General features: G+C 43.2%; 1 pseudogene; it reads right to left on the reverse strand.

The window, feature by feature from the left end:
• LOC118490481 overlaps positions 1 to 16757 on the reverse strand; it is a 110587-nt pseudogene extending 93830 nt beyond the window's left edge.
• Positions 16758 to 18073: the final 1316 nt, after the last annotated feature.

Here is an 18073-nt window from a genome sequence, read left to right on the forward strand (position 1 = left end):
GGATGGTTTGGATATTTGCCTGTGTGACTTTTCTGAACAGGTGCATGCTTATGCACTACGGGTTGAAAAGGAAGCACAAGATGCTATGGCAATGAAAGAAGGTAGACCACCATGGACCCACCAATTCGAGGGTTTACCGGTGGAGATCGATTCGGGTACAAAACCATCATTGGAGGAACCACCAAAGTTGGAGCTCAAGGACTTGCCTAGCCATTTGAAGTATGTATTTTTAGGGGATAATGACACTTTACCGGTCATTATTGCCTCTAATTTGGAGTTGGCACAAGAGCAAGCATTAATGGAGGTTTTAAAAGCGAACAAAGGTGCTATTGGATGGACGATTGCCGATCTCAAAGGAATTAGTCCATCCGTTGTCATGCATAAAATCATCACGACCGAAGACGCCAAACCGACACGAGAAGCTCAAAGGCGGTTGAACCCGAACCTAAGGGAGGTAGTTAAAAAGGAGGTAATTAAATGGTTGGATGCGGGAATCATCTATCCGATTTCGGATAGTGCTTGGGTGAGTCCCACTCAAGTAGTGCCTAAGAAGGCCGGCATTCAAGTAGTCAAGGATGAAAGTGGTGAACAAATTGCCACCCGACCAGTTACCGGGTGGCGGGTGTGTATTGACTACCGAAAATTGAATGCCGCCACTTCTAAGGACCATTTCCCGCTACCTTTCATTGACCAAATTATTGAAAAATTGTCGGGTCAAAAATATTATTGCTTCTTAGATGGGTATTCGGGTTATAATCAAATCGCCATACACCCGGATGACCAACACAAGACCACCTTCACATGTCCATATGGCACCTTTGCATTTAGGCGAATGCCATTTGGTTTGTGTAATGCTCCGGCAACGTTCCAACGATGTATGATGAGTATTTTCTCGGACATGGTTGGAGAGTCGCTCGAAGTATTTATGGATGACTTCTCCATTTTTGGCACTACTTTTGATAATTGTCTCAACGAATTGCAAAAGGTTTTGAAAAGGTGCGTTGAGAAAAATTTAGTGCTAAGTTGGGAGAAAAGTCATTTCATGGTGCAAGAGGGTATTGTGTTGGGGCATGTGATTTCGGAAAGGGGGATGGAGGTGGATAAGGCAAAGATACGGGTAATATCATCGTTGCCACCTCCTAAAAATGTTAAGGGTGTAAGGTCATTCTTGGGACACGCGGGTTTTTATAGACGTTTCATTAAGGGTTTTAGTGTTATCACCAAACCCTTATGCAATTTGTTATTAAAAGATGTCCCGTTTGATTTCACTAACGAGTGTATGCAAGCTTTCACTGTTTTGAAGGAACACTTGGTCAAGGCGCCTATCTTGCAACCACCCGATTGGTCAAAGCCGTTCGAGATAATGTGTGATGCGAGCGACACCACTATTGGTGCAGTTTTGGGTCAACGGGTTGACAAGAAACCGGTGGTTATTTACTATGCAAGCAAAACTTTATCCGAAGCGCAACTTAACTACACCACAACCGAGAAGGAATTACTAGCAGTGGTGTATGCTTTGGATAAGTTTCGCTCGTAAATTTGGGGGAGCAAGGTAGTGGTTTATTCGGATCATAGTGCGGTCCGGTACTTGATGGAGAAAAAGGATGTGAAGCCGCGTTTGATTCGGTGGGTCTTATTATTACAAGAGTTTGATCTAGAGATCCGAGACAAGAAGGGAAGCGAGAATGTAGTAGCGGATCATTTGTCTCGGATTCCGGTGGAAGGGACCGATGATGTGAGTGAAATCAATGAAAGTTTCCCCGATGAGCAGTTGTTAGCCGTGTCCACTTTCGTTGCACCGTGGTATGCTCATTATGTCAACTATTTAGCCACGGGTGCCATTCCAACTCATTGGACCAAAAAGCGTCGACAACAATTTATGGTCCAAGTGAGGCAATACATTTGGGATGAGCCGGATCTCTTCAAGATCGGACCGGATCAAGTTATACGGAGGTGTGTGCCCGAGACGGAAGTGTTGGAAATCTTAACTCATGCCCATTCGTCCGCTTGCGGGGGTCATTTTAGTGGGCATAAAACAGGCTATCGGGTACTTTCTTGTGGGTTTTATTGGCCCACTATTTTCAAGGATGCAATTGAGTTCGCCCGAAATTGTATAAATTGCCAAAAGATGGGTAGCATATCGAAGAGGGATGAGATGCCACTACAACCAATCTTGGTTGTAGAGATATTTGATGTATGGGGTATAGATTTTATGGGTCCGTTCCCGAATTCGAATGGCTTTCTTTACATTCTTGTGGCGGTGGATTATGTCTCGAAGTGGATTGAGGCTATTGCAACACGAACGAACGACCACTCGGTTGTTTGTAAATTTGTTCAATCCAACATCTTCTCTCGCTTTGGAATCCTGCGGGTTATTATAAGTGATGGTGGTTCACATTTCAAGAACTTCAACTTTGGAAAATTATTGAAAAGGTATAGCGTGAACCACCGAGTCGCCACACCTTACCATCCGCAAACGAGTGGACAAGTCGAAGTGTCCAACCATCAAATCAAGGAGATCCTCATGAAGACGGTAAGAACGGATAGAAAGGATTGGTCGAGCAAGTTGGATGATGCTTTGTGGGCGTACCGTACGGCCTACAAGACTCCTATTGGCACAACACCTTACCGAATGGTGTATGGTAAGGGTTGTCACTTGCCAATGGAGTTGGCGCATCGGGCACATTGGGCGATCAAGACAGTCAACGCGGATTACGATGAGGCGGGTAAGTTGAGAAAGTTGCAATTGAGCGAGATAGAAGAGATTCGAGATGAGGCGTACGAATGTGCATCGGCTTATAAGGATAAACTAAAGAAAGTGCATGATGCGAAATTGCGCAAGAAAACGTTCGAAGTGGGGCAGAAAGTTTGGTTGTACAACTCACGATTGAAGATGTTCGCGGGCAAGCTTAAAAGCAAATGGATGGGTCCGTATGTTATTCGAAGAGTTGGGCGATTTGGTGATGTAGACATCCAAGACGAGCAAACATTAAAACAACAAACGGTGAACGGTCACCACTTGAAGCCGTACTTGGAGGGAAATGACATCAACAACTTGGAGCTTGACAAAGCGGGCTACATCTTACGCCCGGTCGATGAGGAACAACCATGAGAGGCCCAGGTTTGGTGGTAGTGTACATAGTAGTTTTGTTTTGTTTTGTATAATTGCACAATTGCCATAGTTCCTCAAAGTCTGTGTTCGAAACAAGTGTGGGGATGTTCGGGTCACGAATTGTTCTTACATGGTGTTGAGGACAACACGGGATTTTTGAGGGGGTAGGGTAATTTTTACAAGTTTTTGAAAAATTAAAAAGAAAAAAAAACAAAAAAAAAATCTAAAAAAAAATCTAAAAAAAAATTTCACATAAAACCTCAATTTTTGGCAAAACAGAGATGCCCAGTGTGCACCGTAATTTACGGTATAGCCGTAATTTACGGTGGCTATTACAATCTTTTGGGCTTTTACGGTGAAAATCTACTGAATTACGATGTAAGAATGGATGTTCAGCGTTCACCGTAAATTACGGTCATACCGTAATTTACGGTGGAATTAAAATGTGTTGAGGCTTTACGGTAGAAGTCTACTGTGTTACGGCGAAAAATTGATGTTCAGGTCTCACCGTAATTTACGGTGAGACCGTAAATTACGGTACGCAGAATTTTGCTGTCGGTCGTTTGGGGTTCCGCTCATATATATAAAAAAAATAAATAAAATCTAATAAAAACAAAACCTGGTCACGTGAAGATAACCCCATCCACCCATTCTCTTTCACTTTACAATCATCTTCTTCTTCTCAAGTCCCACCACAACTCCCCAAATCTTCTTCTTCTTCCCAAATCTTCCATCCTCCATAACTAACCAAATTCCTGTCCAAATCAAGTGAAATCTTGGTCTAACTTGACTAATTTTTCACAAGCTTGTTAATTGTGAGGAGAGATTTCAGAGAAAACGCAAGTTTGGGGTCCGAATTCGAAACCCTAATTCGAGATAATTTGGGGGTTTTGGAGTTTTTGGTTTCACAAGCACTCTTCCATCTTTAAACAAAGGTATGAAAGCTTATTGTGTATATTTTGGTGCTACATTGTGAAAAGTAAGGGATTTAGGTTAATTGTTCATGCCCACTTGCTTGTTCTTAGATATGAATATGAAATTGCTTATTTGAGCATGGTTTTGGTTGTAGATGTAGGATTTGTGGTTAAAGTAGTGAACTTTTGGGATGTTCTACATTGTAGAGACTTCATGCCCAATTTTTGAAAAATTTTTGAGATACTTTTGGTTCACTAACATCTACAACCATGATAACAAGAAAGTGTGGGGATGATTTTGAAGAGAGGGTTTAATTTGGTGTTTGCTTTTGTTGCTTGTCTCATGTGTGTAGGAAATGGCTAGGACAAAGGAACAAGCGGGTTCAAGTTCGTCTTCATCAAAAGGCAAGGGCAAACAAAAGGAGCAACCACCAAGAAAGAGGCAATATATGGGTAGGGTTAGTGAAAGCGAAAGTGAAGGCGAAGAAGAGATGGAGTTAGACCCGAGTGAAAAGCCGGTATGGAACTCGGGGTCTTTGGATGATCAACCCGAGATTTGGCAGCCAACACTTTATAATGATTGCATGAATAAGTTGAAAAACAAGGCAGCCGCGTTTATTTGTGAGAAAGAAGTTGATGAGCCCCGATTTGGCCAGTTCGGGGTGTTTGCTAAGTTTCGCGCTTTAGGTTGGGAAGGGGCGCTTAAATGCTTCGACAAAGACAAGAGTAACCTGTTTATGACAGAGATTCAAGAGTGGATGGCAACCTTACAATGTCACAACTTTAACAAGCCATCATAGATGAAGTTGATCGGGAAGGTACATGGGGTACCGGTGGAGATGTCATTCGACACGTTGAAGAGGCTGGGGAAGTATGACAGTCTCCCGGCTAAGGAGTACATGATTCCCACACTTGATGACCTATTGCTTAAACCAGAAAAGCATGTGAGATGGAACGACATGTTGGCAACATTGTTTTTACCCGGTAGATACAGTGGTGTTCTATACCGGAAGAACTTGAAGATAGAAGCTAAATTGCTGCATACAATCTGCCTTCTCAATGTCATTCCAAGAAGGGGAGACAAAGAACAGGTGAGGTACCCGGAGATACCCGTTCTCTATTCGTTGATGCATGGGTCCCCACGCTTCCCGATACGTTACCTTATCATGCACCACTTATGGATCTGCCGGAACAAATATGGAAGAGACATCGTCCCGTATTGTCGCATAATTACAGGTTTGATGAAACAACAGAAAGCGCTAACATCCGAAGACCGAGGTTTGACAAAAAGGCACCAGCCTTTTACATTGGATAGGTTGGGGAATGTTTGGACGTATACTCAGTCGAAACGTTATCATAAGTTGAAATCGGAAGGTCAACGGTGGAGGGCATTAAAATTGGGTGCAAGAGAGTTGTTACCGGGAGAGCCGGATGAGCCGGAAAGTGATGAAGAAATGGTTCCGAGTGGGGACGAGGATTATGCGGACGAGCCGCATGGTGGTGCAAATGTTGGTCTAGGGGGTTTTGGTGGAGGTCATGGTGGTATGTTCTACGACTATGCGCATCAACCTTATGAGCCGGGGTGGGCTTATAGCGGTACAATGCAAGAGGTGATTGAAAGTCAACGTCCGCCGGCATCTATTTTTGATACATGGTCGGGGTCGGAGAGGACGTTGTATGATCAAAACACGAGGAATAGTGCAAGCATAGAGCGGTCGTTAAAACATAGCTTCGATCGCCATGAGGCATGGAACTGTACCTTCGCATATTCTCGAGAGGTGGATACTAATAATAGATATCATGATGATCAAATGAGGCGGATGCATGCGGATTGGCATGCCGGAAGGCCGGTTGTTGAGGATCCACAACATGTGGACTATGCTTCATTGCCGCCTTATGATGGTAGCATTTCATATCCGACTCCACCACTCCACCATTCTCAATGGCTTGACCCAAGGCAACAGGAGGGAGCGCAACAACAAGCAGGGAGTAGCAGCGGCGCATTCGGATTTGGAGAGTGGAATGATATGATGTCATCCATCTTTGGACCTCCAGGACCGCGCTACTATTAATCAGGTGGTATTCTCTCTTGTGTATAGTTTGTACATATTTTTGGTTTTATGTTGGTTATGGTTGGGAGGATGGGTGGTGTTTGATTATGTGGTTGATTGTTGGGTTGGTGTTTTGATGAAACAACAGAAAGCGCTAACATCCGAAGACCGAGGTTTGACAAAAAGGCACCAGCCTTTTACATTGGATAGGTTGGGGAATGTTTGGACGTATACTCAGTCGGAACGTTATCATAAGTTGAAATCGGAAGGTCAACGGTGGAGGGCATTAAAATTGGGTGCAAGAGAGTTGTTACCGGGAGAGCCGCATAAGCCGGAAAGTGATGAAGAAATGGTTCCGAGTGGGGACGAGGATTATGCGGACGAGCCGCATGGTGGTGCAAATGTTGGTCTAGGGGGTTTTGGTGGAGGTCATGGTGGTATGTTCTACGACTATGCGCAGCAACCTTATGAGCCGGGGTGGGCTTATAGTGGTACAATGCAAGAGGTGATTGAAAGTCAACGTCCGCCGGCATCTATTTTTGATACATGGTCGGGGTCGGAGAGGACGTTGTATGATCAAAACACGAGGAATAGTGCAAGCATAGAGCGGTCGTTAAAACATAGCTTCGATCGCCAGGCGGCAATGGAACCCTTTTTTTTTTTTTTTTAAACACGACACCACCAACAAACACCAACCCAACAATCAACCACATAATCAAACACCACCCATCCTCCCAACCATAACCAACATAAAACCAAAAATATGTACAAACTATACACAAGAGAGAATACCACCTTATTAATAGTAGCGCGGTCCTGGAGGTCCAAAGATGGATGACATCATATCATTCCACTCTCCAAATCCGAATGCGCCGCTGCTACTCCCTGCTTGTTGTTGCGCTCCCTCCTGTTGCCTTGGATCAAGCCATTGAGAATGGTGGAGTGGTGGAGTCGGATATGAAATGCTACCATCATAAGGCGGAAATGAAGCATAGTCCACATGTTGTGGATCCTCAACAACCGGCCTTCCGGCATGCCAATCCGCATGCATCCGCCTTATTTGATCATCATGATATCTGTTATTAGTATCCACCTCTCGAGAATATGCGAAGGTACGGTTCCATGCCTCATGGCGATCGAAGCTATGTTTTAACGATCGCTCTATGCTTGCACTATTCCTCGTGTTTTGATCATACAACGTCCTCTCCGACCCCGACCATGTATCAAAAATAGATGCCGGCGGACGTTGACTTTCAATCACCTCTTGCATTGTACCACTATAAGCCCACCCTGGCTCATAAGGTTGCTGCGCATAGTCGTAGAACATACCACCATGACCTCCACCAAAACCCCCTAGACCAACATTTGCACCACCATGCGGCTCGTCCGCATAATCCTCGTCCCCACTCGAAACCATTTCTTCATCACTTTCCGGCTCATCCGGCTCTCCCGGTAACAACTCTCTTGCACCCAATTTTAATGCCCTCCACCGTTGACCTTCCGATTTCAACTTATGATAACGTTCCGACTGAGTATACGTCCAAACATTCCCCAACCTATCCAATGTAAAAGGCTGGTGCCTTTTTGTCAAACCTCGGTCTTCGGATGTTAGCGCTTTCTGTTGTTTCATCAAACCCGTAATTATGCGACAATACGGGACGATGTCTCTTCCATATTTGTTCCGGCAGATCCATAAGTGGTGCATGATAAGGTAACGTATCGGGAAGCGTGGGGACCCATGCATCAACGAATAGAGAACGGGTATCTCCGGGTACCTCACCTGTTCTTTGTCTCCCCTTCTTGGAATGACATTGAGAAGGCAGATTGTATGCAGCAATTTAGCTTCTATCTTCAAGTTCTTCCGGTATAGAACACCACTGTATCTACCGGGTAAAAACAATGCTGCCAACATGTCGTTCCATCTCACATGCTTTTCTGGTTTAAGCAATAGGTCATCAAGTGTGGGAATCATGTACTCCTTAGCCGGGAGACTGTCATACTTCCCCAGCCTCTTCAACGTGTCGAATGACATCTCCACCGGTACCCCATGTATCTTCCCGATCAACTTCATCTGTGATGGCTTGTTAAAGTTGTGACATTGTAAGGTTGCCATCCACTCTTGAATCTCTGTCATAAACAGGTTACTCTTGTCTTTGTCGAAGCATTTAAGCGCCCCTTCCCAACCTAAAGCGCGAAACTTAGCAAACACCCCGAACTGGCCAAATTGGGGCTCATCAACTTCTTTCTCACAAATAAACGCGGCTGCCTTGTTTTTCAACTTATTCATGCAATCATTATAAAGTGTTGGCTGCCAAATCTCGGGTTGATCATCCAAAGACCCCGAGTTCCATACCGGCTTTTCACTCGGGTCTAACTCCATCTCTTCTTCGCCTTCACTTTCGCTTTCACTAACCCTACCCATATATTGCCTCTTTCTTGGTGGTTGCTCCTTTTGTTTGCCCTTGCCTTTTGATGAAGACGAACTTGAACCCGCTTGTTCCTTTGTCCTAGCCATTTCCTACACACATGAGACAAGCAACAAAAGCAAACACCAAATTAAACCCTCTCTTCAAAATCATCCCCACACTTGCTTGTTATCATGGTTGTAGATGTTAGTGAACCAAAAGTATCTCAAAAATTTTTCAAAAATTGGGCATGATGTCTCTACAATGTAGAACATCCCAAAAGTTCACTACTTTAACCACAAATCCTGCATCTACAACCAAAACCATTCTCAATGGCTTGACCCAAGGCAACAGGAGGGAGCGCAACAACAAGCAGGGAGTAGCAGCGGCGCATTCGGATTTGGAGAGTGGAATGATATGATGTCATCCATCTTTGGACCTCCAGGACCGCGCTACTATTAATCAGGTGGTATTCTCTCTTGTGTATAGTTTGTACATATTTTTGGTTTTATGTTGGTTATGGTTGGGAGGATGGGTGGTGTTTGATTATGTGGTTGATTGTTAGGGTGGTGTTTGATTATGTGGTTGATTGTTAGGTTGGTGTTTGTTGGTGGTGTCGTGTTTAAAAAAAAGAAAAACATAAAAAAAATATAAAAAGAAAAATACAAAAAGAAATTTGGGGTTTGAGAAAAAAAAGCTTTTGTTGATGGTGAATGAGTTTAGTGATCAAAGCCTCCCAAAGCCATACATTGGGGTCAATGTATCCCAAGTGTGGGGATGGGGGGAATTTTTTGGAGTTTTTGAAAAATTTTGAGCCAAGCGGAATGATGTGAAAATTTAAACGCCCTAATTTACCCCAAGTTGATGCACCGGCAACCCTTGATACCTTTTTCATTCTTGGTGAGAGTTGTAGCCACACTTGTACATAAATAATGATTGTCTTTGATGAGAGTGGCTATGGGTGGGGGTGCATTAGAACTTGTGCTTGAATGCGGTTTGAGTCCTTAGTTGAGCATGAATGTAGAAAGGATAAGGGCATTTAGGAAAGCCTCATCATAGTGTGTGCGAGTGTGGGATTTGGGTGGTTGGACCTCATTAATTATATATATGAGCTTGGTAGTGAGAGGGGCGGGGGTTTGGACATTTAGTTGCCCATTTTGTGCCTTTAAAGCTTATCATTTGTTCCCCCTAGCTACTTACTTAAAAAAAATTTACCCAAATTTGGCACGGTCTTATAGTGTTTTGTGATAGTAGTAGTTTGCTAGTTTGAAGAAAATATGGTTAATGCGTTGTTGTTTAGTTGTTTGCCTAGTTTTGAAAAAAAAAATCAGAAAAGAAAAAAAAAAGAGAAGTTTATTGTCTTGTATATAGTAGTTAAGTTTGTTTGTTTGTTTGCTATGTTTGTAATAAAAAGACCGGGCCGAATTTTCGCTACTTCATATATATTCCATTCCCTACCTATACACCTAGCCGCGTTACAACCTTGAAGTCCCTTTGATTTGCATTCATGTTTGACCCATTTTAGGAGAATGATCGATTTAGGTACAAGCTTATGATTGTGCATCCACCCGTTTGCCTAGTGTGTGTCTAGCTTATCTTTGCTAGTTTTCACTTGTAGCCGAGAGGAGAGAATTTGAGAGGGGTGCATTGCTTGGGTGTTAAAAAGGGGTTGGTAAAGAGATTGCATGTTTGCTTGGTTTAATTTGATCACTTGTTTTGAAATCATTTTGATGAGTTGCTTGGGAGAAGCAACGGTTAAGTGTGGGGATGTGACGGGTGGTCCTTTGGACAACCCTTAAGCATGTTAAAAGACGAAATAATCCTCCACTTAATCGTGTAATTATCTTGAATTAGATAACTACGGTGCTTATGTTTCAGGTGCGGTCTAGGAGCTAAAAGACGGATTAAACGCAGCTTTGGAGGCTTTGGTGATGAACGGGTCGAGCGTGGAACAAGAGACGAAAGAAAGAAGAACATTCAGGTCATCACCGTAAATTACGGTCCCACCGTAATTTACGGTGGACCTGAAAATCAAATGGTTCCCACCGTAGCACAGACTATTCTCACCGTAACACTTTCATGTTCACCGTAAATTACGGTGATGCCGTAATTTACGGTGGAATCTACGAAGAAAACTTGTAACTGCCACTTTTAAGTTATTTTTGGGGTGTCTTTTCATTATCTCTCATCATTGGACGGTTTTGGATCATCATTGGGGCGATTTTTGGCTGCTTGCTTGCTTTGTGAACAATTCTTATCATCCGGTTTGTATCTTTGATTCGTATGAACATTGGTTTGACTATGATGATGATTCACCGAGCCATGTCCGGCTAAACTCTTCGGTGATCATCTTAGGTGAATGTTTCTTGAACTTTTGTGTGTTTAATTTCTGAATTTCTAGAATGATAACTTGCGTTGCTTGAATATCATGGTGTATGTTTGATTGCTTGTAGTTTGTTAATCGATAGTGCAATTTCTAGTCTTAATCGTACGTTCTTGGTGCCGTTGGCAATCGAGATATCACGGGAAGGGTTAGGGTTGGTTATTGATTAATCAGTCATCGGGAAACAACCTCGCGTTTATATAATCCGAGTACTTTGTCCCCTTTTATCACTTCAATCATCTATATACGAGTTATATCTATGTAACTCTTTCTAGTTGGAATTACACACAATTGTTTAAAGAAACTCAAACCTAAGGTGATCATTGTTCTCTCCTAATTTGTTTTACAACCAACTTTGATTTGAATTAGTTTTTAATTTAGTTTTCTAAATAAACAATCCAAACTCTTGAATTTTAATTTCTGCAATTTAGTCTAATATTAGTTTAAGTACAAAGCTATACAATCAACACATCTTCCACATACTCCCTGAGTTCGATACCCTACTACCACTATCTATAGTTGTTTGGGGATTAAGTTTGCGTGACCCACGACATCACGTCATGCACTTGGGTTATGTTGTAATAGGTCTTGGAAGGGTTTTGAGTCGAGTTTAGATGCCTTAGAACGAGCCAGCGTCGGAGACAGAATGGTAACCCATCGCCGACGGGTCCCACCCCGTCGCCGACGGGCAAGGGAAAACTCAAATGTGGCGACGGGCTAATTGTCTGGTTACGGGAAAAAATCAGCCGACGGGGTTATTGAGAACCCGTCGCCGACGGTCATCACCCCGTCGCCGACGGGTAAAGGTTATTTTTTATTTTTATTTTTTATGAGGAAAAATATGATTATTTAATAAAAGGACTATGTACATTAAAAATTCCTAAAAATTATTAAAAATGTTTTTGTGATTTTTATAAGTTAAAAACAAAACTTACGCATGGCATGGACGTCGTTAACGGCCGGCCCTACCACCCCCCAAAAAAATCGTGTATTGTCCTCAATACACATAAACAAGTCTAAAAACATACCTTGTATCTTCATGACCCGTTCGTAATGTCTGGACTTCACACAATCAAGAAGGATTAGTAGGAATTGAAAACGATAATCCTCGAAACACACAAACAATTAAACAGTTATACATAACTTTACACAAAGTGTTACCGATCCTTTTCATTCGACCTCGTAAACCGGGAAACTTACCACGAAACTTACCGATTCCTTGTTTGCATCCACTTTCTCGTTACCCTCGAGAAACGGTTTTAGCCGATGACCATTTACCGTTTGCCGTACCCCATCCTTCGGGTCCTCGACACCCAATTGTCCAACCCGGGTGACAACATAGGGTCCCATCCATTTGCTTCGGAGCTTTCCGGGAAAGAATTTGAGCTTTGAATTGTAGAGCCACACCTTTTGACCCACTTCAAATTCTTTCTTCCTCAACTTGGCATCATGCGCTCTCTTCATTCCGTCCTTGTATTGAGATGCGTATTCATATGCCACCTCCCTTAGCTCCTCCAATTCACACAACTTGAGCTTCCGTTCCTTACCTGCATCATCATATTGCACATTAACCTCTTTAATAGCCCATAACGATTTGTGCACAAGTTCAACCGGTAAATGGCAGTTTTTACCGTAGACCAACCGGTAAGGTGTAGTGCCTATGGGTGTCTTATGTGCCGTTCGGTAGGCCCATAAAGCATCGTTCAATTTAATTGACCAATCCTTACGGTCCGCCCGCACGGTCTTTTGCAAAATCTGTTTGATTTGCCTATTTGACACCTCAACTTGCCCGCTTGTTTGCGGGTGATAGGGGGAAACAATCCTATGGTCAACACCAAACCGCTTTAGAAGTTTCCCAAACCGAAAATTTTTAAAGTGGGATCCTCCATCACTTATGATGACACGAGGAATCCCAAACCTTGAGAAAATATTGGTTTGGACAAAGTTGCATACTACGGAATGGTCGTTCGTCTTGGTGGCTATTGCTTCGACCCATTTTGACACATAGTCAACGGCCACCAAGATATACAAATTGCCATAGGAGTTGGGGAATGGGCCCATGAAATCAATACCCCATACATCGAAAACATCGACTACAAGGATTGGTTGCATGGACATCTCATCCCTTTTTGAGATACCCCCTAATTTTTGACATTCTATGCAATTTTTGGCAAACTCGTTTGCATCTTTGAAAATAGTAGGCCAATAAAGGCCACTATTCAACACTTTGTGACCCGTTTTGTGACCACTAAAGTGACCACCACATGCAAACGAGTGTAGATGTTGCAGCACGCTCGGAATCTCTTCATCATCAATGCATCTTCTTATAACTTGATCCGCACACTCCTTCCACAAATGCGGTTCTTCCAACCGATAGTACTTGATTTGGGACATGAAGTGTTGCCTTTTCCGTCTATCCCAATGTGCCGGCATGTCACCTGTAACAAGATAATTGACAATGTTAGCATACCATGGCAATTTATCTAATTTCATTATATGCTCATCTGGGAAAGACTCATTGATCTCTAAGGCTTTCGGATCATCTTCCACCATCAACCGGGACAAGTGGTCCGCTACCACATTCTCAATGCCTTTCTTGTCCCGTATCTCCAAATCAAACTCTTGGAGCAACAACACCCATCGGATTAACCTCGGCTTCGCATCTTTCTTCTCCATGAGGTACCTAACTGCAGTGTGATCCGAGTAAATAATCACTTTACTACCCCATATATAAGACCGAAATTTATCCAATGCATATACCACCGCAAGTAGCTCTTTTTCGGTGGTTGTGTAGTTCAATTGTGCATCCGAAAGAGTCTTGCTTGCGTAGTATATGGCAACGGGTTTCTTGTCAACCCGTTGTCCCAACACGGCCCCCACCGCATAATCACTTGCATCGCACATTATTTCAAAGGGTAAAGACCAATTTGGCGATTGCAAGATTGGGGCCTCCACTAACTTCTCTTTTAAATTGTTAAAAGCATTTTGGCAATTTTCATTGAAATCAAACAGTTGGTCTTTTAGCAACAAATTACATAAAGGCTTTGTTATATCACTAAAACTCTTAATAAACCGCCTATAAAACCCCACATGACCTAAAAACGACCTAACACCCTTAACAGTCGTGGGATATGGTAAAGTAGAGATGACTTGTACCTTAGCACGATCTACCTCTATCCCACAACTTGACACCACATGCCCCAACACAATTCCCTCTTGAACCATAAAATGGCTCTTTTCCCAACTTAGGACCAAACTAGTTTCAACACATCTTTTTAACACTTTATCTAGTTGGTCCAAACAAGTCTCAAACGATGATCCAAAAATTGAGAAATCATCCATGAAGATTTCCAAAGACTTTCCCACCATATCGGAGAAGATACTCATCATGCACCTTTGGAAGGTGGCGGGAGCATTACATAGTCCAAACGGCATCCGCCTAAATGCGAAAGTACCGTAAGGACATGTAAATGTAGTCTTTGATTGATATTCCGGATGGATGGCAATTTGGTTATAACCGGAATAACCATCTAAGAAGCAATAAAATTTTTGCCCCGATAATTTCTCAACTATTTGATCTATGAAAGGTAAAGGAAAATGATCTTTGTAAGTTGCGGTATTCAACTTCCTATAATCAATACAAATTCGCCACCCGGTTACCGGCCGGGTAGCTACCTCTTCACCTGCGTCGTTTTTGACGACTTGTATACCGGCTTTCTTGGGAACCGTCTGTGTTGGGCTCACCCATTGGCTATCCGAGATCGGGTAAATGATACCCGCATCAAGCCATTTCAACACTTCTTTCTTCACGACCTCCCGCATGTTCGGATTTAACCGCCTTTGTGCATCTCGAACGGGAGTCACATTCTCTTCCGTGATGATTTTATGCATCACCGCCGAGGGACTAATACCCTTCAAATCCGCAATGGTCCATCCAATCGCCGCCCGATTGATGACCAACACTTCCATCAACTTTTTCTCTTGCTCCACGGTTAAATTTGATGCAATGATAACCGGGAGAGTATTGCATTCTCCAACATAAGCATACTTGAGATGCTTTGGCAATGCTTTCAACTCCACTTCCGGAGGCTCTACTAAAGACGGCTTCAATTTAGTATCAATGCTCTCCGGTAAGCTTTCAACTTGGTGCGTCCATGTCGGTTTTCCTTCTCTAACCGCAAGCACCTCCAAACTCCTCACTTCCTCGTCCATGCTTTGTTCCACCTCCACCTGTGACCTGTCAAACATATAACAATCCTCCATTGTGTTTTCCCCATAAACGACTGTGTCGCAAAGAGGTATACACGTGTCAACAATGTCTGCCATATAGCATTCATCATCAACTGGAGGGCTCATAAGTTCGGAAAAAACATGCAACCTCAACCTCCGGTTTCCAAATGTCATGTCAACCGTTCCTGTTCTGCAATCAATTTGAGCATTTGCAGTTGCTAAGAACGGTCGACCCAAAATCACCGTAGGTTGTTTGGTTGGGTCCTTGGCCACATAATCAAGTACAAGAAAGTCCACCGGATAGTAAAAATCCTCGATATTCACTATCACATCCGAAACAATTCCACGGGGTAGTTTAGGTGTCAAATCGACTAACACCACGGTGGTGTTTGACGATTGAAGTGGACCAAACTCGTATTGGTCATACAAACTACCCGGTAAAATGCTTACACTAGCACCAAGATCTAGAAGTGCCCGGTTGATTTTAAAATCGCCCACTTGAATTGAAATGATAGGCGCACCCGGATTTTGGAGCTTAGGTGGAAGTGCACCCGAAAGAATCGAACTCACGTTTTCGGTTAAATCTAATTTTTTTGAAAATTTGTGAGTGCGTTTTTGGGTACACAAATCTTTCAAATACTTAGCATACGACGGTACTTGTTTAATTGCATTCAAAAGAGGTAAATTAATTTTTACTTGTTTGAAAATTTCCAACAACTCTTCTTGTTGTGGACCTCTTTTGTTTACAACTTTTTTCATTGGTCCTTTCAATACTTCGGGATAAGGGGCGGTATTAACCTCCACACCCTTTTCCTTAGCCTTGGGGATGGGGATGGTCACAACGGGAGTAACATTATTCTTTCTCAAATCATTTTTATTTTGACCCGTTTGACCATCCTCAAGCTCTTCATCACTAGCATCTTCCACCACCCCTTCAACATATTGGGGTGGTGGTGTTTTGACACCATTATCAACAACTCGACCACTACGTAAGGTAATTTTATTAATAGGTACCTCACGTGTGTTCCTCGAGCTCGACCCTTGATGCTTAGGGTTCATGGTGGTGTCACTTGGAAGCTTCCCCATGCCTCCCTTTATTTGGGCCACTTCTTCCGCTAGTTGACCCACTTGTTTCGCCAATGCCTCGTGTACTTTGTCTCGAATCTCGTTTGCCTTCTTTATCTCTTTAACATCACTATGAGTCTCCTTTTGCATGTTTAGCAAAGCATCCATCTTGGCACTCAAGTCATCACCACTGGTTTGGTTGTTTGACCCACTTCCGTTACCGCCTTGGTTATTGTAATTCTTTTGGTACCCACCTTGGTACCCTTGGTTGTAATTTCGTTGGTAACCTCCTTGGTTACCACCTTGACGGTTTTGATATGATGACCCACTTCCTCCTTGATTACCCGACTGGAAATTCGGGTTCATTTGATTTGAAGCATTGCCATACCGGAAATTGGGGTGATTTCTCAAACCCGCATGGTAAGTGTTGGAGTTCATGTCATATTGTTTTCTATCCCCATACACTTGATTGACTTCTTCGGTGTAACCACTCGACCCCATTGAGCATTGCTCGGTTGCATGCCCAATATCTCCACATTCTTCACAAACCGCAAACTGAACCGCATTTACCTCCTTCTTCTTTTTCAGTTGGGCCATTTCCCGTTCTAAGGTGGAAATCCGATCTTTGGAATCGAGATCGGGGAGTGACCGGGAAACTGGATGTCTTTTTGCTCTATCGACCGATTCTTTTCCTTGGATCGTTTGCTCATCCTTTCCAAAAATTCCCAATCATCATTTTCATAATTGCTCAAGAGTGTACCATTGCTTGTTGTCTCGAGACGATTCCAAGTTGCATCATCCAACCCCCGTACAAAGCATTTCACCAACTCCCATTTTTCTATTTGGTGATGTGGGCATCTCCTCATTAGTTCTTTGAATCGGGTAAATGCTTCATGTAAAGGCTCACTCGAAAGTTGACGAAACGACCGAATTTCATCTCTAGCATCGTCGGTCTTTGCCATAGAATAGTATTCATCCAAAAATGCTTGTTGCATTTGTTCCCAAGTTCGAATACTGTTGGCCGGAAGTGTAAGGAACCACTGTTTTGCCTTGTCTAATAACCGAAGCTTAACTTCCTCTAGTGCGAAATTGTGCCCCCCAATAGTATCACAAATGGAAGAGAATTCCGTTAAGTGTGTGTAGGGCTCATCATTGGACCTCCCATTGAAGTGAGGAAGTATGTTGATGTAATACGGTTTACAATCAAACATCCTCCTTTCGCATACTATCGGAGAATTATTCTCGGTCACTATCGGGCGGAAACGGTCATTTACTCCCCGTGGAGGTTGTTGACGACGTTGTGGACCATTAACTTCTTGATCGACCGGTCTTCGATTATCCCTTCTTTCACCTCTTTGATCCCCCCTTCGATTATCCCTTGGGTTACCACCTCCCACGAACCGAGGAATCCGGTTAGGGTTTGCATTGCTATTGTAAAACCCATCATTCCGGTTCCGTTGGTTATTGTTTCGTGGTTGACGGTTGTTCCCATAACCATCATTTCTTCCACCTCCGTAACCGTATTCGTCGTCCCCAACATAATTGGCGTTTTGGTAACCAAATTCCTCATCGTCATACCTTCTAGCGTTGTAGACGTTTCCCCTATTCACGTAGCCCCAATCTTCATCATCATTAGCCCGATCATTGTAATACCCCCCATCGTCCGAATTTTCCGTATGAATGCTTACGTGTTCCGGCGATTGATAACCGGGAACACTATACGGTTCATCATCGGGAATTGCATTCCTTAAATCGTCGATGTTGAAAAACGGGTCTTCATTTGCGGGATTGCCGCGATCACGGTTACCTCTACGATCGGAGTTGACATTCCGATCATCAAGGTTGACAGGTAACGATGCTTGTCGGTGAAGGGTTTGTTGTTGAGGTGTTCGTTGGGTGTTGTTGGTATTTTG

This window comes from Helianthus annuus, chromosome 3 (assembly GCF_002127325.2).
Source record: "Helianthus annuus cultivar XRQ/B chromosome 3, HanXRQr2.0-SUNRISE, whole genome shotgun sequence".
NCBI classification, from domain to species: domain Eukaryota; kingdom Viridiplantae; phylum Streptophyta; class Magnoliopsida; order Asterales; family Asteraceae; genus Helianthus; species Helianthus annuus.